This window comes from Pseudopipra pipra, chromosome 4 (genome assembly GCF_036250125.1).
Source record: "Pseudopipra pipra isolate bDixPip1 chromosome 4, bDixPip1.hap1, whole genome shotgun sequence".
In the NCBI taxonomy this organism is placed as follows: domain Eukaryota; kingdom Metazoa; phylum Chordata; class Aves; order Passeriformes; family Pipridae; genus Pseudopipra; species Pseudopipra pipra.
The window spans coordinates 28,699,649-28,722,850 of record NC_087552.1 but is presented as its reverse complement, the minus strand read 5'-3'; the positions used below and the strand labels follow the sequence as shown (position 1 = coordinate 28,722,850).

The 23,202-nt window shown below is 35.2% G+C and overlaps 1 long non-coding RNA gene across 1 annotated transcript in view; it reads right to left on the bottom strand.

The window, feature by feature from the left end:
* LOC135413845 (uncharacterized) overlaps positions 1 to 23,202 on the bottom strand; it is a 61,231-nt gene that overhangs the window by 23,376 nt on the left and 14,653 nt on the right. The gene's annotated exons all lie outside the window — the stretch shown is intronic.

Genomic DNA, 23,202 nt, shown 5'->3' with positions numbered 1-23,202 from the left:
GATATCCTCCCAATTCAGATCAATCGGGTCTTTCATGCATTAATATTCTTCTTCAAGAATACTGTCCTGGGAAATAAGATCATTTGATGTAACTTTTGTTTGATTTCAGGGGGAGCCCAGTACCTAAAGAACTTTAAGAATCTGGCCCTTAGGCACTTTTGAAATTGAGAATTAGATGTTCCAATGTTGGATTAATGCCTAAATACCTTTAAAAGTGTGAGATTTGGAAAATCCCTTTGGGTGCCTATCAGCACCTGTAGGCATCTGGATACCTTTAAAAATGGCCCCAAATGCTGCTTTAATAGCTCACACGCTGCAAGAGGGTCTGACACCCCTTTTTCTTTTTCCACATTCCCACAGGTGACTTCTCTCCACCTCAGTGACTGCTGCAGGTATTTGGACTGAGCACAGCAATGAAATACACTGTCATACACACAGTAGGATGGGAAGCTGCCTCCAAGGTGTGAGGAAGGGGCAAAGCAGTGAATCTCAAATGTCACAGGCTGCACAGCCAAATGGGCCCCAGCCTTTAAAAATGGCAGGCAAAGGAGAAGGAGAGGAAGGAAAGGTCTCTCAAAATCCTAGCTCTTCCCCAGGTTTCCATTTGCCATGGCACAGCTCCAGCTTTTTGCCTTACAACTAAAGGTGCCTGCAAGAGCAAAATTCCACCAAAAGGCAGTGTTCAAGCATTACCCGCTGCCAGCATGGCTCTCCTGCACTCTTGGCTTAGAGGGAGCACCTTACCAAAGCAATCATGAATCTTCACTTGCAGTTACAAGACTTTTTAAGGGAAAAACAGGGATGCAGAAAGTCACACAGTCGATGAAGTCAAAAGCAGTCAGGGAACAACACATAAATATCTTCTTAGCAACCTCATAATTCAGTCAATTGCTACTTGCAAGAGCTCCTGCAAACAAAATCCAAGCAGCAGCCTTGGGGGATCAAGAGTAAAGATATCCTAGAAAAGCAAAAAGCAAGTTCCTATATGTACATGATTGCAGGATCTGACCCTGTAAACAGGGCAGACCACCACATTTCTTGTGTGGTTGCCATTTGTGTTGTACTTACTAGTTACAGAGTCAGGATTGTCACGTACCACCCTTTGACTGAAGTTTCATCCGGCCCTACAAGCGAATATTATCAGTTTCCCCTTCTTTAACTTTGATAAATGTTTTCAATGTAGATGTTAACAGCTAGCAAAAAAACCCACATGTGAGGGTTTTAATACCTGACAGGTCATAGAAGTTGCCAGATGACTATGACTGTCCCCCGATCCCAGACCTGGCACTTCTTACTGTACACAAAAGCAGAGACTGGACATATTTGAGCATTAATCTGGTTTAGGTGTATTTTCAAAATCTCTGCTTTCAATGTGAATTGCTTAGAAGTCCTCATGCTGCTTTCTACATTCATAACTCTTTGGCATTACAGCTGCTGAAAATTTTGGAAGACCAATGAGTTGAGCAAGTGATGAAGAGAAAGTGAATGGTACAAGGGCTGTTACATTAGCCTATGTTTCTCACATAAAGAAGCTCTGAACATGTTGTCAGACACAGCACTTTTTTCGAAGCGGTTTCACACATGCATTTTTAATCAGGATTATATTTCACACATATCTATCATCACTTGCAAGTGCAGCAGTCTAGTCCTTCTTGAAAACATATCAGCTCTCTGTGTTTGCTATCAACTATTTTTCTCTTTGTATAAATCTACTGTTTGGTGACCCACTAAACTATGTTTGATGTATTAAAAAAAACATAACTGCTTAGGATCAACATTGAAAATGGCTGCACAACTCCCTCAATATAACACATTTTCTGAGATCATCTTTATTGCCACACAAATACTCTTAGTAACTTACCTTAAATTATTCACTAAAATAAAAATATGATGGATTATCCTACCTGCAGTCATGTCAGAACTAGTCCGAAAGCTATAGGGTTTTACTGAGCCTATCAATTTTTTTATTGACTCCCATGACTATTCCCTACATGGAACAGACAAAATACAAAATGCTTGCTCTCTTGTACTAGGAAACACAGAAGGAATCCCCAGATACCTGATGCCAATGAACCTGAAGTGAGTGGCAAGCAAATGCACGAACACATGCAAACGCTTAAATCCTTCCTGCTCTGTTTAAGATGGAGAGAATTTACCAGAATCCTTTAAGCAAAGATGCTTGCCCATGAGAGAAATCCTTAAATTTCAAGTAAATGAACAGGACCTGGAGACTAGAAAATTTACAGTAATGTTGACATTTGGGGGTTTCCAGAGTTAGTTCCTTGTACAATAATTGTGTAATTTTTTAGTAACGTCCCAAAACAGTAAACATTCACTACGGAGAAAGGCAGCATGCTCAGACTTCTTCTCCAGACTAATGTACTTACTTTTATTTTACTGTATTCATGACTAATCCCTTTTATGAAAAGTGTAAAAATTGCAGGTGGTGCTGACAATACAAAATTTAAAAAAATACTGCAGTCGCTCTCACTTATTGTCCACTCAGAGGGGGAAAAAGGTTAAAACAATAATCTCAAATTCCTCATGAAAAAGGAATACAGTAAGCATAAAATTGCTGGAGTTCTACAGAAATTAAGTGGGATTTTGTAGAAATTAGTACAAAAAAAAGGTAGCATTTTCCATGTAATCATATACTTTCTATAGGCTACTCACAACTATCATATGGCATGCATCGAGGATATAATTTTTTTCCTATAAGATGATTTCAAACTCCCATAGAATATATGAACTTTTAAAAGAAATGTCTTCTGAGAAGAATACCATTTATTTTACCAAATGAAGTGAACCTAGAAAGATTTTTAATATTTCTGTTGACACAGGTTTTTTATTTTTCTTTCTTTATACTATCATTTCCCCTTTCACCAATATAGTTCTTTTGAGCAAAAGAGGCTTTTACAGTTTCTTGAATAGTTTCCTTTTTTTTTTTTGTTTGCTTTCATTTTTATTGCAATACCATGATAACATCACATAAAAGATGCTTTAAACATTAAAATGCTGCACTACTAGGTCTTGGAATACTTCAGATAAATAAAACTTTTGTCTTAAAATAGATGCAACCTAGAGAGGATGTCATGGAAAGGTTTCAATGAAAACATCACTTCACCATGTAAAAATGTGCTGCAGCAAAGCCCTTAAAAAAACCTCCCTCGGCTGGGAACTACTGTATCTCAACATATGCCCTGAAAAATACATACCAGCACCAATTGCACAGGGGCATTGTTCACATGAAGTAACTATATCTATATGTTGTCAAGCAACTGGTCGTAAAAGAACTGAATAAAAGGCATTTGAAATATGAGATGACTGAAAATAACACAGCTGATTTTTTTATATTCTCTGACAGTTGAGAACAAAAAGACTTTCAGACAAAGAATTTAGACTCTATACCATGGTGTTTGACTTCCAGAATGTAATGTAAAATTACCAAATGTCTGACAGAACAAAAAATGTGTTGGAAAAGAAATGTTTTTTACAAGTGTAAACACAGTTCCTTAGGAGTGTTGTTATGATGGAGACACAGAGGAAAAAAGCAGAAATAATATTTTTCCAGTGTTACCTCTGTTTCTAACAAGCAAATAAGTAACTTCAAAATGGCAGGGTTTAAAACATATTGAATACTACATAAAGACAGGTTTTCTGAGTACTTCACTTATAATGCCTAGATTAAAATCTCTTCAGAGCTTCTCTGAATTCTGCTATTATAATTATCATCATTACTCACAAGTGCCTCTACAATGTTTCCTCTTCAATAATTTGAAACTCTGGTCTGGACTTTCCCTCTAGGAGGTTGAAGCCTTGAAAGGAAAGCTCTCGCTTCTTCTCTGTATTCTTTTGACAACAGTAGAGCAGACAAGTCCACAAGGGAGAAGATGCGCTGGTCAGGGTGAGATCTTTTGAGATTCCCTGAGTACGGGAAGCTCCCAAAGGAGGGCTGTCAGCCTGTGCCTAACGACAATTTCAATGGGGTAAGTCTTGGGATTGTGAGCAACTGCTCAGGCTAGGACAAACCAGGATGGAAGGCTATGCAAGGAGATGGGAGAAAAGAGCCTGTACTTTTGTTTCAGAAGTGGTGGTGGGAGGGAGACAGGGAAAACTTACAATACTTACCCAGGTACTTTAGCCCTGCTAGGAAATTGCTTGGGTAGATCTTCAGTGCTAAGCCATACAATTCCTAATGGGTTTCAGATTTAAGGCAAAGGGAATAAATTTGGCTGGCAGGTCTGCCCAGGAAAGTTATGTCCAAAAGGAAACATGAAACAGAATATTCTTTCATCAAAAATGCAACTTCTTTACAAACTCCTATGGTCGTTTCCACCAGCCTTAACAAACAGAAACGCAAAACACTTTAAGGGCAGGGGCAGGAGGAGGAATAATTTTACTCTAGCTATAATACACTTCTCCAAAGACTGGGCAAAGGGCATCAGAGCATTTGGCATGGGTTGTATATAGGACAGCATCCTGCCACAGGTCAGCTGCCACCCAGAAACCTGGCTCAGACTTTTAAAGTTACAGATTTGTTGTTTCAAGCTTTCCTTAGCATCACTCTACTTGCTCTAGTCATTGTACTGAAAATTGACTGCCTAGCAGCACTGGAATGGAAATAAAAGGTTTTATAATTTTTTTTTCATTTTATTTAAACAAAATCAAAAACAGATCTTACCTAACTCTTTTCAAATTGGGGGTATGAGGTCAAGAGAGGAATGGAAGATCTATTGACAAGATAGACAACATTAGGTCAAAAACTTACTGCTACTAGCAGTGGCAGATGTGCAAAATACAGGAAGAGTTTAATACAGCCTATTGTTTAAAAATAGATAGTGTTAAACGATAGTGAGGAATCGTCATATTTCACAGAGTTAATGTGCCCTGAATAGTAAGGAGAGCTTAAAAGATTCTGGAAATAATAAGTAGGCAGGAGATTTTTCAGTGCTGTTACAAAACAATGATGAAATAATGACATTGAAGTCTTCCTCCCTGAGGAGGAAGAACCTACACCAGCAAGAACTTGGTACTATTCAGAGAGAAGTTAGTTGATGGGAAGTTGGAGGGAAGTTGGTGGGAAGAGCCCCTGTGTGTCAATGAGAGCAAAGTCAATAAAATGAAAAGGAATAACTGATGCTGAAAGGTAACTATGGCAACAGTCAGCATGGATGGGTGAAGTAAAGACGGTAAGGGAAATCCATCAGCAATATAAATGGTGGTCACTTCACAAGGCATGCAACAGCTTGGAGCAACCCATTTCATTTAGTTTTCAGTGGCAGAAGTGGATATGGCTTAGTAAAGTCTTCCTTACAGTAGAGGTGGTCTGATTTGATTTGAGCTGTTACTTATGATCAAAATTACCAAGAAAACATAAGTGACAAGAGAGAAATGGACAAAAAATTCGGATGAAAGTGTCACCATCTTTCTTCTCCCCCTCCCCTCCCATCCAGATTCCTTTGGCCCCAGCTCTCACACACCTTGGAGTTTAAGTTAATGATGAAGTGGTTTGTCAGTATAGAAACTACCAAGTTGAAATGCCTGCTGAGACTGGAAGAAACCTTTGTCCTGCTGAGAAAAGTGAAAATTCTGTTTGAATAAAGTATGGAGCCAGGTTTCCCCATCTGTTTTCTTAGAAAGCACATGAATCTGTCTAAGACTTTTCTGGTTTTGCCTCTTAATGTCATCTGAAGTCCTATCTTTTTGTACAAGGAGACTGTCTCTTGTATTTGTGAAAGACGTTCTCAAAGAAAAAAAGAGGTGAAAATATCCATCAGTCCTGAATGAATCAAAATAATTAAATGGGAAAAAAAAAATTCTCACAGCACATTTTTTTTTTTGCACAGTCAGTCCAGAAACATATCCACTCACCCTTAGCAGGGCATTTAAAAGAATGAGTGTTTCAGCAGCCCATCAATGGCCTTTACTATTTCATTCTTCAGCCAGACTAGTGGCTCAAGAAGTACAGCACAGTTTAAAATGCTGTATTTTTTCATCACTTAAACCAACACTCCTGAGAGAGACCATGAAATCTGTATCTAGAGCTGTTACTTCTCTGCCAGTGAGCTGCTTCTTGGTAGCCAAAAAACACAGATGATGAGCTCCAGGTGTGTGAACTACTATGGTTTACCTGTGAAGTTATTTTTTTATTATCTTATCTTTTATCTCCACTGATAATGATACATGGGAAGGGAAATATAAAACAAAAGGAAACAAGAAAAGACAGATTGTAAATAATATATTTTTGTGCATTGTAAATAATATATTTATTTTATATTATTATATTGCTGTGAATGTATAGTAAACTATTGTAAATAATATATTTTTAGGCCAAGATTAAACCTAAACCTGTATGTGCTATTCTGAAGAAGAGACATTAAGGTTTGAAAAACTGAACAATTACATAGTCTCAGTGAGGAAATGAAAACTTGAGATGTGCATCATTTTTGAAAATAAGAATGTCATAACTTGTTTAAAAACTGTGTTATCCACATGAAGGAGCAAGTTAAAGTTTCTGAGCATAGTAATTGTCACAGTACTGAAGTGTTTCACTCTGTCACTGCATCATACTTTTGTTGTAGAGTTTCTATAGTATTTTTCAAGGGGAAAAAAGGAATAGGTAAATATAACTCCTCTATATTCTACTGTTTGTCATACAGAGGTATAACACTGCATGTCATCCTGCTCTATTCACAACTGTGTTACATGAACTGCTGGAACCACAAAACCACCTCTGAGCTTTTCAATGTCTCACAGGCAGATGGATACAGACACACAACCCCAGTACAAAGACCTCAGCACATTCCCAGCTAGCCTAAATGTACTAGCCTAGTGCTACTTAATTTTCTTTTCTAGTGGTAAAAAAATAACTTAAAAATTACTTTGAAAACTATAAGAAAAAAATAAATAATTCCCATTGAGAAAATACTGTCTCCAGGTATCACACAGATTTCAGAGAAGGGAAAAATATGCTGTTGAAATTTATCTTTACAAAGCAAACAACTGTATTAACATACCAGATAAAATCCTGACCCTGTTGAAGCTTACAGGGGTTTTGTCATTGATTTCAGCAGTATGTGGAATTCATCCTGTGTACAGCTTTGTTCTGCACTTAGAACAGTGAAATATGATCACGTAGTATGAATTATTAATTGCAGTCAACATAGAGTACCGCGATGCACACCCATATGCATATTACTCCTGGACACATCTCAACAGGTTTGGAGGATGGGTTCTGAGAAAAAAATGCCAAGACAACAAATGATTATGAGAACACTTCTGAGTTTTCATTGTAAAAGCACTACTAGTTTCTTCCATTAAAACAGATTATAAGGCTCCCTGATATCAATTTAATCAGGAATACCAGAACAAAAAAAATTATAGCCCAGCTCATCGTAATCATACCTTGCTGTTCTCACTGACAATAAAGAATATACAGCATTCTAGCTCAGAGTACTAGTTACTCCTAGGCTTCATTCTCAGTTTGATTTACTTCTGAATGCTCATGTTTCTTTACTTTGATTTTATGTCTCCCACTGGCTCAGGGTAAATATCTGTCATGGAGAGAGAGACCAGGGAAGATGGAATAAGTATGTAGAAGAGAAATTCATTAGGAAACATAAGATAGACAATTTGTAACAAGCTCTGGATATCTTCTAAAGTGATCAGAGGCCAAGAGGACATTAAAGCAAAGTGTTGTTATAGACGCTAGTTCTGTTCTTGCTCTTTCCTTGGCACGCACATAGGTCCATCATTAGAGACAGACAGAGATATTCTTGTTCTTGAGAGAGTATAGTTATTCTTATTACCCACTGCTACTGGTCCATTTTGCTGGACTGGTCCGACACACATGATCACTATGATCATTATATTTGCTTAATTGAGGTTTTTTATTACCAACTGTTTCTTCAGTGATCTGATCAATATTCTTTTATAACAGTACGCAAAATTTAACTGTCTGCTTCCAACCCACTCAAGATCTCAAATGAAAAAAATTACTTCTTATGCCAATAATTTAATACTTTTAAGAGGGGGAAAGATAACAAATCTAAAAAAAAATTTTTTTTTAGTTAATACTTAATATGCACAGCTTTTTACATATATACATACATGGAATTTTTGCATCTGGATCTTAGCTTTAGTTTGAGGAAACGGAGCAACAAAAAAGAGCAAAGTTCTGGAAATACTATGAGGTGAACATGCATCTATTTGCAAAAGCTAACAAATTCAAGAAAGTTTTTTTAAGTAGATGGGCATTGTTATTCTGAAAATTTCTGTCTCAGCGCTGTAATGAAGCAAATATTTTTAACATCCAGTATATTTGAAGTTCCATTGAACTGCAATGACCATAATGATTTAATAGTTGATAGTTTTTAAAATGGAAAACATAAAGTATTCTAACAGTCCTGGTAGGAAGCAACTTCCAATGTTCATATAAGAAAATCTGAATCCACAAGGCCTGGAATCCATGTAGACCTCCCTTACTTCATTATAGCATTACTTACACTGCATCTTCTGATGTTCAGAAAACTGATCTCAAGGCATCTTCTATTGCTCATACCATTACACCTCCTGGTAAGTTAAATGAGGTGCAGATATACTGTGTTCGTTGCAAGTAATAAAACTAACCTGACCAGAAAAATTTCACAGTAAATCAACTTTTGTAGCATAAGGGAGAGCAGACCAAGTTGATTTGTGTCAGATTTTTAAGGTATAGGTAACAGAATTTTTACTCTGTCATAACTCTCTTGTTACTCCATAAACATACTTTTCTCTAAAAATACTACGTCACTTTTGTAAGGGAAAAATAATATACAACTCACCTTTGGGATCATTTATTAATTTCCCTTCAATACCTTTGCTTCCTTATACCTATGTTCCAAATCCCTAACCACATTTTTTGTCATCTTAAAAAGCACCATGTCTCTAAACTAGACTACAATTTCTATGGTTTACTCAGAGATTGAGAGTAACAAATTTCAAAGTTGGAAACAAAGAAAGCAACGGAAGAGGAGTAAGATCCATTTGCTACAACACTGGAAACATGCAGCCTGTCAGTACTAATATATGCTACCATTAGAAATATATACCTTGCTGAGTTGCACTTTCCCACTTCACAGCAGTAATGCCTGACCTCAAAGGAACTACTTGATTAACATCAGGGATTTGGGGTTTTAAGACTTTCTTCATTTAGCTGTATAAAGATGATGTATAAACTGGAAAGAAAAAAAAAATAAAACAAAACCAATGATTCCTTATTTCCTGCTGTTCTATCTCAGGTATTTGTCTTGAATCTATACCTAACGTACCTATGTCTCTTCCCAGTTACTGTTACATAATATACAGAATAAAGGACATGGCAGACCAGAATTTCTATTTCTAAACAAAAATACCCCAAATTTACAAAGGAAATAGCTTAGTGTCTCACAGACCTTGCACAGAATGACACAATCATCAAGGCTGCCATTCTGCAGCTGAGAAATATGTTTGTCATCTTTATGTTTGAGGTCACCATGCATTAGTGTTATACTGATGCAAACACACAAGGTTCTTGATGCAAGCTGTGAAGGATGTGTTCCACAGAGTAGGATCTCACAACATCTCTGACACCAACCACTACAAGACCAAACCCAAGTACTGTTATCCTTTCCCTGCTTTACTCTTCCAAATTCAGGCAACCCACAGCCTTACAAAGTCCAAGAATAAATCATTGCTGCTTCACTTCATCTTACACTCTCTTCCATCTGAATTCATAAAATAGGCAGCAGTAGTTATCTAACATTATCGTGAAGCATGAGTGGTTTCTATAATGATTGTGCCTTGGTACCTGCTGCAGTTGACAACCAAGTTCTGTCTGTCTGCACAAGGACAGTCATGTTTCTGTTATCATCCTCAGTTAGGCTTAGTTTTCAGACACTTAAAAACCCCCACAAAAACCACAAAACATATCCTTGCACAAGGTTTAGTTCTGTTGGGTTTTTTATTAAACTAAGCCACAAGAAGTTTTCACTTTGTTGCTAACAAATGCACATTTTAATCAAGCCCCAGACAAAGCAGCCTGCAAATGCATTTATTATTAAAACAAACTTCTTTAAAAATTCAAATCTTGACTTATTAAAAAAATAATAAAGACTTTTATGTAGTTTAGTATGCAAGAGTTAGATTGCTTGACCTCTCTTTTAATGACTTAATTAGCTGTACTAAAGCCCAGCTGGGCCTCTGCTGACAACATAGCTAGATATTTCAATCAGGCAGTGTTATGGAGAATAAGTAATAAATGCTACCTTGTCGCCATACAGTCCCAAACCAGAGTGCATGCTGGTAATGCTAAATTTGATCAGTATGCCTCATATTTCAATTAGTCGTGGTCTGAATCACTAAAACTGTGTAATGTGTATGAATTCCTGATATCAGATACAGAGCTGCAGGCTCCCACAGTTAGAACCCATTGAATTTGCTTTTATTAGCAGCCAATTAATGGCCAAAATCTGCATTGCTTTTAAAATTTATAACCTCTATTCCAGCTGCATCCACGGCTCCTAGTATACTGTATACAATCAGATCCATATCACTGTCGCAAGTCAAACAGCTGCAAACTGTATTCTGTCTGCAGAACTGAAAAATCCCCCTATACAGAAGCTTTTTTTTAACCTCTTAGAAGTTCTTTTCAAAGCCCAGCAGCACTAGTCACTTTGCGACAATGAGCGATTTAATACAGAAAGAAAGAAATCTACACCAAGGTAACCTCTTGGGATGTGCTAGGTTTTCAAACGAATGAAACCCTATCACTTTGGCACAGCACAAGGGCAAGCAAAGCCACTTCTCCTGACCAAGGCTAAGAAAATATAAACATATAAAACCCGACTCTCATTGAAAATTAACCCATTGAAGTCTAGAGACTCATTAAAAGATCCTGCCAATGCAGAGATTTATTTTTTAAAGTAACTTTCACAAATTAGTAACACTGGAAATTGTAATATGGAGCCTAGTGATCCTTAGGAGATTAATGCAGGGAAAGAGGCTCATGTCTGCTTCCCCTCAAATGGTTTAATGAATACTTGAAGAATTCTAGACATTATTTTTAGGAACAAGTTTCTATTTCTGTTATGTGATATAGCAGGAAATTTTGGTGTGATCTGATTCAGACATAAAGCACAGTAACTTTACGTCCTGGTAATGTCATGTCATAAAGCCATATGATAAAGGCATATTTGACGTCTGAAATTATGCTATTATTTTTTAAAAGTAATTTAGCATATGTAAAAATGTTCAGGCCTAGAATATTTTTGGGCATCTGATCTTCCAGTGTTATCTGAGACAAACACTGAATGTTTCTGTTCTTTCCTCTCTCTAAGCTGCTGACCAGGAAAAGAGGGGAGACAGAAAACAACAAAAACAAGAAAAAGGCTGTATTATTTAATGCTGAAAGTGAACATCAGACAAAAGGTATTCACCTGTTTAAGTGCCTTGGTTTTATAAATGGGATGTGAAAAACTCTTCTCCAACAGTAATACACGGCAATAAAAATGTTGTGCTTGGATAATACAAACTGCTGTCATGGCTATTTAAAAGACAATAAAATCCCATTTTACAAAATTCAAACACTTATAACTAGCATTCTTTCTAACTGCTTAAATACTGCAGTAAGGCTCCTAATGCCACTGTGAAATCATAAGCTAGTACTTCAAAGGTGTTCTATCTGTTACAAATTTAATCTTCACTGGTATGTCACAACTCATTTCATCCTAGAAACTTTGAGATGCAGCATAGCAGCATTTTTGTTGTCCTAGGCAACCTGAACCAAACTGTTAAATACCTGTCTGATGTCCCCAAAATAATCACAATAATATTTCTTACAGAATTTACAATAACGGCTATTTTGAAAAATTACAATTATTATGCTCTATAGTTAAGAAAAGAATCAACTTGTTTGATTCTTACCAATGCAGATGAAATAATGTTGGAAACATTTTATGCTTTTAATGAGATTTTAAAAAATATTCTTATGGAATACAGTAATCACCCAGCAGGATGTTTAGTCTGTGGTTCACTCAGCTCCTGCAGAAGTTAGGAGAGATGAGCAGAATGTATGTGATAATCAAAGGCATTGTATAGGTGTAAAACGGGTGCAAAAAGGGCAAGAGTCACACATGGGCATAGTAGGGGAGGGTTCTCCCTACATTACATACATTATTACACATAAGCACATACATTCCTAGACAGGCACCGCTTTTTCCGTGAGAATGCATAACTCATATTTTTGGATTATTAATTTGAAATTGCAGTAGAAAAACAGACTAATACAAGCATGTGAATAAATCAGATTAGTATTTCATGTGATTGGTTTAATTGCTTTCCCCATAGGGTCATATTACAACTTTCTGAAAATCTGGACAAAACAGGTTTTTGAAAGACCTGAATTTGTTTAGAATTTGATGAAACAGTACACAGACATCTCCCAAAACATGCGGAACCTCTTCACTTTGTGTACAGACACATGAGGAAGGGCCTCCCTAAGAGAGACAGATTTTACTTAGAAATTAACTTTTTACTTCAAACCTTAAAAACAAAAACCTCCCCCCCAACAATCCCAAACAAAAAAAAACCCCAAAGCCACCCCATACATGGAAGCGCAGGACTCTACCAAGTCTAGGTAGGATAAACACACGTGTTTGAGACTACTTAGCTATAACCAAGAGGCTCCGTTTAACTTTTGAATTTTTACACATATTTTAGATAAAATCGGGGAGGAAAAAAAATCCAGCACTCAAGAACATCAAGTGGATTTGTGACTCTCTCTGGAGGACTCCGGGCCCTTACAAACATATGAATGGATTATGCTGATTTTATACAAATTTAATCATTGTAATCCGTATGTTTTGATATATAATCTGCAACTCATATTACAAATGGAAGAATTTTATCTACATTATAACACTTCAATGCTATACACAACAGAATATTCAGTTTAGTAAATAATTTAATGGCATAAAATTAAGGAGAAAAAATTACTTAACATTTTATAATTACTTTATTATTTCATAATTTCAGAGACAATGAACAAACAAATTGGAGAGAAAATTGCTTTTATATTTATATGTTGAGGAATAGAAAATTACATTGCTGATTTGCTTAAATTTTTATTGTCTTTGTTTGAAGTACTGTATATATATTTATCAAAACCCTACTGCTATTTCTAAATATTTGAAATATGTTTCACTACATTGTTGATAACACTCAAATATCTACGTGTTTGGACCCTATTTTTTAAGACTGCTACTGTGCAAGGAATCATCAATTGCTGTTTTTCTACTTCTCTCTATATAGTAAGTGAACTTCAAAAAAGCTCATTACAGTTTACACTATAATATATATGATGCAAAAAAACCAAACCAAAACAAAAAAAAACAGCACCAAAACAAAAGACTGGAATAAAGTGGCTAAGCATAGCAATAAATATAGGTGAAATGTGGCACTTTGAGCCAAGAGACACAAATGTGAAGTCAAAATACAGATGTACATAAAGATACTGCTGAAGATGTAAAAGTAAATGCCAAATACACTCTGCTGTCTTAACATACAAAGAGATCTGAGTGAGAACAGGGAATGCCCACACACTTTCTCATGGGGAGTGCAAAAAACTTTTATAAACGTATTATTGGAAAAACACTTTGACAACTAAAAATGGAAGAGGAGAAGGGAATGCCCACATAAAATATCTATGATTTAAGTATTATCTGATGGACAGTAGGCAGTATGCACATTCATTAGGGATGTCCACGTGCAACTCACGCCTGGCTTGACTTTGTTCTGCCATTCATGAATTATGCAGTCATCTCTAACACAGGGAAATGAGAGTGAATTATGCTGCCCACTATCACATATTATCTCTCTGGATACACACACTTTAACACTCAGGTTTAAACATGTTTATATGCTTCTGTGACCACCTAAACACAAACTCACCCTGGTATTTTCCCTCTCATGTGTGTTTTGTGTACACACACAAATGAGCTCACATGCATGTCAGCAAACAAATCACATAGACATATGCTTGCAAATAAAAGAGACTCAAAAATTATAAAGGAATGAGGAATTTCCTTGAAAATTTGTAAACTGGACTTACTTTCCAGATTTAAGTGCTATCCATGAAAAGGTAACAGCAACTTCTTTAATACAGAATGGTTCCTGGTCAGCTGTGTGAAAATTAAACCTATTTTTTCTGCAGATTAAAACCTTACAGATTTTTTTTTCTGTCTCCTTTTACACCTTTAACATCATCTAGTCTTTCCTAGCACAGCCATGGAGTACTTTATTATGCATGTTGTTATATCTGCTCTTACAAGTCTGACTCTATTATCATTTTGCAAGTGACTTTTTAATTACTGTTACATCTAAGACGATATTTGGAATTTTAAAACATGCACACATGGGGTTAGGCTGGTCTTTGATTATTAAAACCTTAAGGTTCATAGACTACAAGGGTCAGATGGGACCACAGGGATCCTCTGAGGACTGCTGGGCTGGAATCTGCAGTCGTTGCTCAGATAGAGATCCCATGGAGTAAGGGCACAATCCTCCTTGGGCAGTCGGGCAAGGCCCACAAATCTGGGAAGGAACTTAAAAATGGAAATTTCTCGATCCGCATATCTTCTGATAGGTCTTGTCCATTAAAATGCAATTTTAGTATGCATTATGGATAATTACTTTTTATTTGCCATACAATAGGGATTCTTGGTGTTTAAATTATCCCCAGAATGTACAGAATTGGGCTTCTCAAAATAATCCTCTGTAATAAAACAGAATGCATTTTGTCTGATAGCTGGGTTTTTATCTGTGCTGTAATAAAGGTGCTTAAAAATGTAGCCTCAGGCAACTGAAGCAGGATTTCACTTCTTGAGGAAAACCAAAGTGAAATAAAAATTTTCCCACACTGCACAATCTAGTCATTAATTTTACTGGAGGCAGCCAGACATGCATGCCAATGTTTTCACTAAGTAAATGTGTGGTTTAACCATTATATTCCGTACTACTGAAGTTAACTCCTACCAAATATTTGATTTTTAATTTTGGGATTTTATGTCAGATTGAAATAGAGTATCATTTCATGCCTCTTAAACCTATTATGATGAAGCTAGTATACAGAAATATTTTCCTTATTTTTGACAGACATGCAATGAAATATGTATAAATTCACATTACATTTTTCATCATTTATGTGTACTTAAGGAAACAGAAAATGCTTCTTACAGTAGTTTGTTGGATTTTTTTAGGAAAAAAGTTGTTTGACATGCTAGAAAGTAAAACAGAAAGCACGTTAAAAATCCTGTATTTTTCCTCCAAGGAGTAATTATCATAATATATGTGTGTATTTTGAATGACCAACTGAGGAATAATAAAGTACTTAGTAACAAAAAGTGCAGCTTGTGCAAACACTTGATAAAATGTACACATAAACACAGAGATCTTACAGTGTCCTAGCTTCCATTACATTTAGACATTCTGTTATGAAACAAATTTTTCTGCGGATGTCTTGCTTGGTATATACTCTCTGACACCCAAAGCCCCCTCAGCTGAAAAAACCAGAAACAAGCAGAAACTCTAACTCTAAGGAAATATCAAAAATATGAATCAATTTAACCACAAAATGTAAGGATTTGATAACTTTCTGCTATGTTATACACAAAAAATTTTCTCTCAACTGAGGCCAGGAAAATATCAAATTAAAAATTGTAAGCATATAGCATAGATGCAATGGGTTTATCATTGATGCATACATATTTGATAGATGTACACTATCTTCATATAAATATTTCCTAAGCACCAAATATTTCATATTGAGAATAATTTCAGATAAACACATCTCATTATTATCCAGCACTTTCACTTACATCATAAATGAGGTGTGACCAGCAGAAGGCAGTGTTACAATAAATATATATGTGACTGCTCATTTACAAGCCGATTTGATATTGAGATTTAGAGTTTTACTAACTTTTCACAATACATCTACTGTTTTCCCTAGGCACTTAATACCGAAACCATCTTCTCAATGTAAATAAGTTTAGAGACATACTAAAAATACTTTGGAAACCATTTCTTTTGTACTACATTGCTTTTACTTTAAAAGTTAGCCTCCTTAACTTTTACTACATTGCATCTTTAGCTTTATAAGTTCATCAGAGAATTGTGTTCACACTTACCATTTCAACACAGCATTATGCTGAGCTGTCCCCTCATGAAACAGGACTCACACACTGTTGAAAAGATGGGCATTGCCTCCTCAGCAGTTTAGCTTACATAATTCAGTCCAAAAAAAAAAGCTTCTAACATCATTTCTTATTAACCTTTAGTGGTTTGTTCAACATCTGGCAGAACAGCATCTGGTATACTCTTAGTGGAACTACTGTAGGTATAATAGAACATACCTTTAATTAAATCTCCATCAAACATTTAAGCAATAATGTCGTTTAGTGCGTGTTAGTATACAAAATCTGTTGGATACCACCCCAAGTTTACAAAATCCATGTTAAAGGAACCAACCCTGCAAAAAAAATGTTACAGCATATGTTTGGATTTTTGTATTTCAAAGTCCTGACTACTTTATCTGAATTACAGATTTAGAGCTTTGTTATGTGTGATAGTTATGATAATATGATCACTAAAGGCACAGAGACAGGGAGACTCAAATCCCTTTGAAAATCCCTTTCTCCATTTCCTACAGCTGCTGCTGGAGTTTAATATCTGATAGAATGATGAAAAAGAACAGGCCAAACTCCAGTTTTAATAAAAATTTTAACAGGTCTACATATAGTTATGAAAAATGTTATTTGCAATGCCAATCTTTAATAAAATTTTCTAAAACCAAAGAAAATTCCCTGTGGGGAATCTGTTATGAATGTGTTTTTCATATGTACTATTTAAGGCTGTTTAAAGGTTATGAAAGTGACTGGTAAAATAAGTTCTATCACAGCACAACAAAATCCTATGTGCAGTCTCGTTTTTGCATTTAATCAAATAGGTAAGCAAGTCCTTCAATTTTTCATGTTTGCTCTAAAATAAGTATTTTCAGTTTGCATTAAAACTTTTCTCTGAGTGAACACTAATAATTCCTAGCTTGTACATTAGCCGCAAAGAAAGGTCAGCTTGGCTCAAATTTACCTTGCTGACGAGAACGTATTGATTTTGAATACTCCTCTCAGCCAGAATCCTTGCAACTCACACACCTCCTTAACACAATATTCTCTGTCATAGTCAGTTTGTTTCGTGCTTTAATAATATTTGAATAATTACATTGAGACAAAGCTGAAGTAAAAATACTTGCAGAATATAAATTCCAAACTTTGTGACCTGTATGATCACTATGTGCCTTAAATTAGGGCATAGTGAAAAGTTCTAACTGCAGTATATCTTTGTTTCTTGAAGTAATACAATTGAACATAAATTTCAACTTGTCATTTATGCTTCTAATTCAGATGGGAATTTTTCTGGATGATAGTTTATATGCTCTGTGAATCAAGTTATTAGTCCATAAAGCATCTATACAATATTAAAAATGACACATTCCCTCTACCAAATTTATTAAGTACTAGCAACAAATTATATTGCAAATCTTTTAAAGATGAGTCCCTCCACCATCAGTATTGTGCATATTTAAGGCAATTGTAAAAATACCTATATTTACTATACCAACTTTCTGTTCCTAAATCTTCCCCAAAACTTCATTTACATCTCTGTAATCACCTTAGAATATAATATTAAAGCATGATGTACATACAATATTGACTTCCTTAAAGAGATGGTTATTTGTGCAAAATAGTTTCTTTTACAAACAAATATCAAGACCGAATGTGTCTCTTGCATAAAGAGGTGATTTTTTTACGTCTAACTCTAGACTAACTGAAGTAAGGAGGTAGGAGAAAAATCACAAAAGCATGATCGTGAAATTCAGTCTCCCTCACCTTAGAATTTTAGCTACAGGACTACATTCACAGAAGTTAGTCTGCACCCATCTGTCTATGAGAGCACGTGTTTTTGTATAGATTGATGTGAAATGACTGGAGCCAACTTTGAACTTTCTGGAATATTTTAAAGCTTTATCTAATCAATGAAACAGAGAATGTCCGAGCCATGGAGATATAGTCAAAAACTCCGCTACCATAAATAAGATTAGCAAATTCAAAGAATAAACTATAATTATCATAATTAAATAATGTTATTTTAAATAATCTATAATTTTTGTTTTATGTATTATCAACCTCTTTATTTGAAGGTTTTGGTGAGGTTCATATTTCCTGTAACCTTAAGCAGGGGATTTGGAAAATTTTGGAGGAATCAAGGTAACAAGAATGTATAAAAGAATAATTTATTGCTGTGACCATTTTGTCCTCTGATTTCTGTTTTGGGATTATACTGGATTATCTCTGTCTAAAACCTATTTTTCATATCCCTGTGGAAATCAATTGACAAGTTCACAAGCAGGAAAGCAAAATGAAGAGATCTAATCAATATTTAAATTCAAATTTTTATGTTACAATATCTTTGAACATTAATTTTATAAAATATTAGGTGCCTCCTCAAATACAAAGCCTCCAAGTGAAATTGAAACTAGTTTGAAACAAAAATATTTTATTAAAGTGAAACAATCTCAAAAAATGTTCAGAACCTATAAAGATTACATTTGTCAACACTTTATTTCTGATGTCACTTTTTATAAATTCTAATTATGATTTTAAGAAAACCATTCTATTCAAAGATAGGAGCAGCAATGCTATAAAATTTTTCAAAGTACTTAGAATTTTTATGCCCGAGTTAAATTACTTTACCAGGAAAAAAAATAAGATTAACTTTTATCAATTGTATGATCACCAAAACAACAATTTTTTTTAATTCAAAAATTATTTTGAGAGACAATTTTTCCAATTAAAATAAAAAGAATACATTCTTTCAATCTTGTTTAGTAATTTTTCATTACTAGAAATTAACAATAAAAACACTTAAATACTCTAAAAACCTAACCCCCCTTTTTTTCCTGGAAAATACAAGAAAACATCAGTTTTTATATATTTTTGTAGACAAATTAAAATCAATTGCTCTTCAGTGGATTTGGTTTACCTTTTAATCTTAAAAAATATTAATGAGCTCAAGTGTTTTTGTTCTCAGAACTGTTTTAGTGTATTTTTCAATCTTTTTAGGTATGTTACTGCATTGAAATCCACAAATGAAGAAAAAACCCCTGTGATCAGGTTTCTAAATGAGTATAAAATCTCTATTATATTAAAAACTGTTTCCTGACTCTTATATCAAGATTACTTCAAGTGAATAAAGAAGATAATTACTTTAAGAATATATGTTTCATATAATATTTAGAGACTGATTTTTTAATCATAATTTTCTCACCTTTTTAAAAAAATAATTTAGAAGTCGTTTTAGGTTTCTTCAAAACCCACTTTTTGATCAGCTATTCATTTTCCCAAGAATGTATTAAAATCCTGGGTTTTTAATTGATTGGTCTCCACATGATGAAAAAATAGTTATCATTTCTTCCTATTTCTTTCTAGAAGTTTATTAGTATAATTTTTCCTCTCACATTTTTGGAGATTAATAATCTTAAGATCTTGTGGAAAGCTTTGGTAACAATCTGATAATCCACAATTGTTCCTTTTATTACTAGGAAACTGGATTTAGGAATGCAAAAATTACTTTCAATTTCTTGTTCCCAAACTGCATGTATTAAAAAGTTTCCGTAGCAACTACAAAGCATAATACCAGTCCCCAAGTAACTCTCCAATAATAACTCAAAAAAGCATCTATGATATTTAAATGCTTAATATGTTAACAGAACTTTCTTAAAGAGTAGAATGAATTACTCACTTTTCAGACACTGATATTTTAAGTTTGGGTAGCTCTGTGAAGCTAAAGCCTAGTTTGCATCTGAACACAGACACCATATCATCCATTTTGTAGACTCAAAAAAATGGGACAAGCTAACAAGCATGCTTTTTAAAAGGCAATGAAAATATTTAAGCTGCTTCTATGGAATTTTCTGTCTTACTTCTAATCGTCTTGGTCGTTATCTGTGCACAGTTATAAACATGGCTTTCCATGACTTCAGGCTATCTATGACCAAGGACTACCTCACAGTTCTGTTTTAAGAAATTATTTGTTCTTCCATTCCTAATAAGAAAAAGACCACTTGCTTTTATTGCCTTCTATATTATCTGCCCTGCATACTAAAGAACATGTATAGAAAAATATTGCCTTTTCTTGATTTTTCCTATATTTAAGAGCTCCGAAGCATAAAATGCTGATTATTTCCTAATGAAAAGATAACTCTAGATAACATATTGCCATTTATAAGTAATATTTTGGGGGATTTCACCTAAATGTAACAGAAGAAAGGGAACAAAAAGAGACTGGAACTAATAATGTCATTGTGCCATTTTTGATCCAGTGACATGTTTAACATTTACAGCTTTTTAATTTTTTTTTTTTTCCAATCTAAAGACAAAATTAAAATTACTGTTTTTTCTAGTAATTTTTTATTCACGGTCACTGCAGTCACCAGATACCTTTTCAGCAGAGATTTTTGGTAGATTCTATGTTGCCCTGCAAACTCACTACCTTATTTTTCTCATGATATTTGAACCCATAGCACTGCATTTGATTCAACACATGGAACAAAAACACATGTTTTAACAGCAAAGTCTGCAGGACAGACCTGCAAACATCTAAATGTATGTCCAGTTTTACTCGTGTAAGCAATCCCATATCATTTCTTATGTTTGCTTGCATGAATAAAGCTGCTCGTTCATTGAAACACTCACAGAACTAGGTACAGGGAACGTGTAGTTTACTTCATACAGCTATATGTATATGTGGCAATTTCACAGGTCATTGCAGTATATATATTTCCGCAATGGTCCACAGAGTTTACAGTCCCTTTGAAAACTAATGCCGCGATCTTGTGAGCACTTACTCGTGTCCATAATCACACTCATGTGAGTGCTACTAGACTGTTCTCAAGAATAAAGTTACTGAAACGCATAAGTGTTTGCAGGTTGAGGACCTAAAATTGTTAATACCATACAAGTCCTGTACAAATGCTGTGTTAAGGCGCCATCCTGAAAGCACTTACTCCTGAGCATGCAGCAGCTGTGCTTATTTCTGGGGCTAACCCCTTTGAAATGAAGCGCAGTAAGCGGTAAAGTCACTACTAAATATTTAAATGACTGTACTCCAAAATGTGTTCCCTCATCCATTCAGACAGAATGTAACCAGAGGAAGGTTACAGTTTGAAGAACGTAGTCTGTCGTGTTTACTCAGACGATGGAAACCAGTTTGAAGCCACAAATTGTCCTGAACAACTGATCTAGCATTTGTCCAAATCTATCTCTACCAAATGAAAAGAGTTGCAAACTACTAAAACAGCAACATCCCTAGCCCCTCATATTTTTGAGGAAATAATCCTCTAACAGACCTCATCCTAGCCAGGACACTAAGTTTCAAACCGCTCATAAACTACTCGTAATGACCAGTTCCTTAGGGATGATTAATTAAGAAAAACATGTTTACGAAAGTGTCGCATAAAACCCCAAGACTCAGATGTGTCAGGCACGATACAATTGCACTTGGAAAAGGGTAATGAAAATCCACTAATTTTATGCCCTTCCTTACCTACCATGGTAACATAAAACAGACTACAAGAAAAACTGTGTTTGCAGCACAGTAGTCACTGTGGCCATGCCCCTCCCTAGCACCAGCAGCCGCCTGTCTCAACTTCCCCTGGAGTTCAGCAGCTACATCTCCTCCGCTACTATGATTTTCCACCCCTGTCTGAGGGTGCTGTCTCAGAATCATGGCCATGCAAATAGTAGCGTCTCATGGCACATACTGTTGGACCTAGTGGAATACTTCTGTTTCACACCCTTTACCAAAGGAGACATTTCTGTTTATTTGCTGTGTTTGGTTCTCATTGTGAGCTTTATCTTGGCTCAGAGATCAAATGCAAGCCTGCAGAGCTAGTGAGTACAGACTAGAATTAAAACAAGATGCCCGCACAGTGCTTTCCTGTGACACAGTTCACCTTACTAAATATTTTATCAAGATAGTATTAAGAACTTGAAAACATGAGTGCTTCTTCCTGTGTTGTTTTATAGCATCTAGTTTTGTGACTTCTTGTTTTATTATGTGTATGAGCTTATAAAAAGCTGAAATGTGTCCATAGCAGCTGCACCAGGGCTCCAAATAAAGGCTCCTGCAATATTAAAATTCTAAAATTATGTGCTGACCAGTAACAGGCTTCATGTTGCACAAGACTAGACAGAAAGACACTGCATTTTTACCCACGATGAAAAATTTAGGGTAGAAACAACATTACTATTTGGTCAAAGTCCTTAAACTGAGATTTATGTTGTCTTTCAGTTTTGAGAACCAAATTTCAAAATATATAAAATCAATAGATTTTAAAATATATTTTTTTATATATACACGCATATGTATTCCCACACTTCTAACACATTCTGAATTTTTTGGAATTGAAAAAACAGTATTCTCTCTTGAAAGCAAGATAAAGTGATAATGTTATTAATGTATCATCGGTAAGAAAATTGATACAGCTCAACATCTAGGAACATTTTTCTTCATAAGAAGCAGCAGAGTTTCAAGTTCACCAGAAGTGTGTCAGTATAAATCTGAACAGAACAATCCTTACGACATCTTTGTGACTCATGTAGATGTATTTCCTGTTCTCTGTAGAGTTGTTTTGTTTTTTTTTCCCTCTGAGCTCAATTGGATTGCTGAATAGCACAGCATTAGTTCTCTCTTTAAAGTAGTTTAGAGATACTTTAAATTTTACTAGCATCTGAATGAAAATTACCCCTCTAAAACAGGACCTACAAAAAGCTTCAGCAAAAGCACAGAAACGCGCTGTGCAAGGAAGGCTTTGTATGACTATGCAATTTCATGATTGTGCCACTATTGGCTATATTTTATTTGCGTATAATTTACCTGTAAAACCTATCTTTAGCTGGTATTGGTGCTCTGGATGTTACTTGGTACTTTTTCAAAATTTTTCCTTTCCATCATTTGGTACCAAGTCAAACAGAAATCTGTCCACAACTGTGGGACATCTCTGAAGAATGAATTCTTAGAAAATTGTCTTTTTCCCAAATGGATAGAAGATGCCATCAAATACTAAAAGAC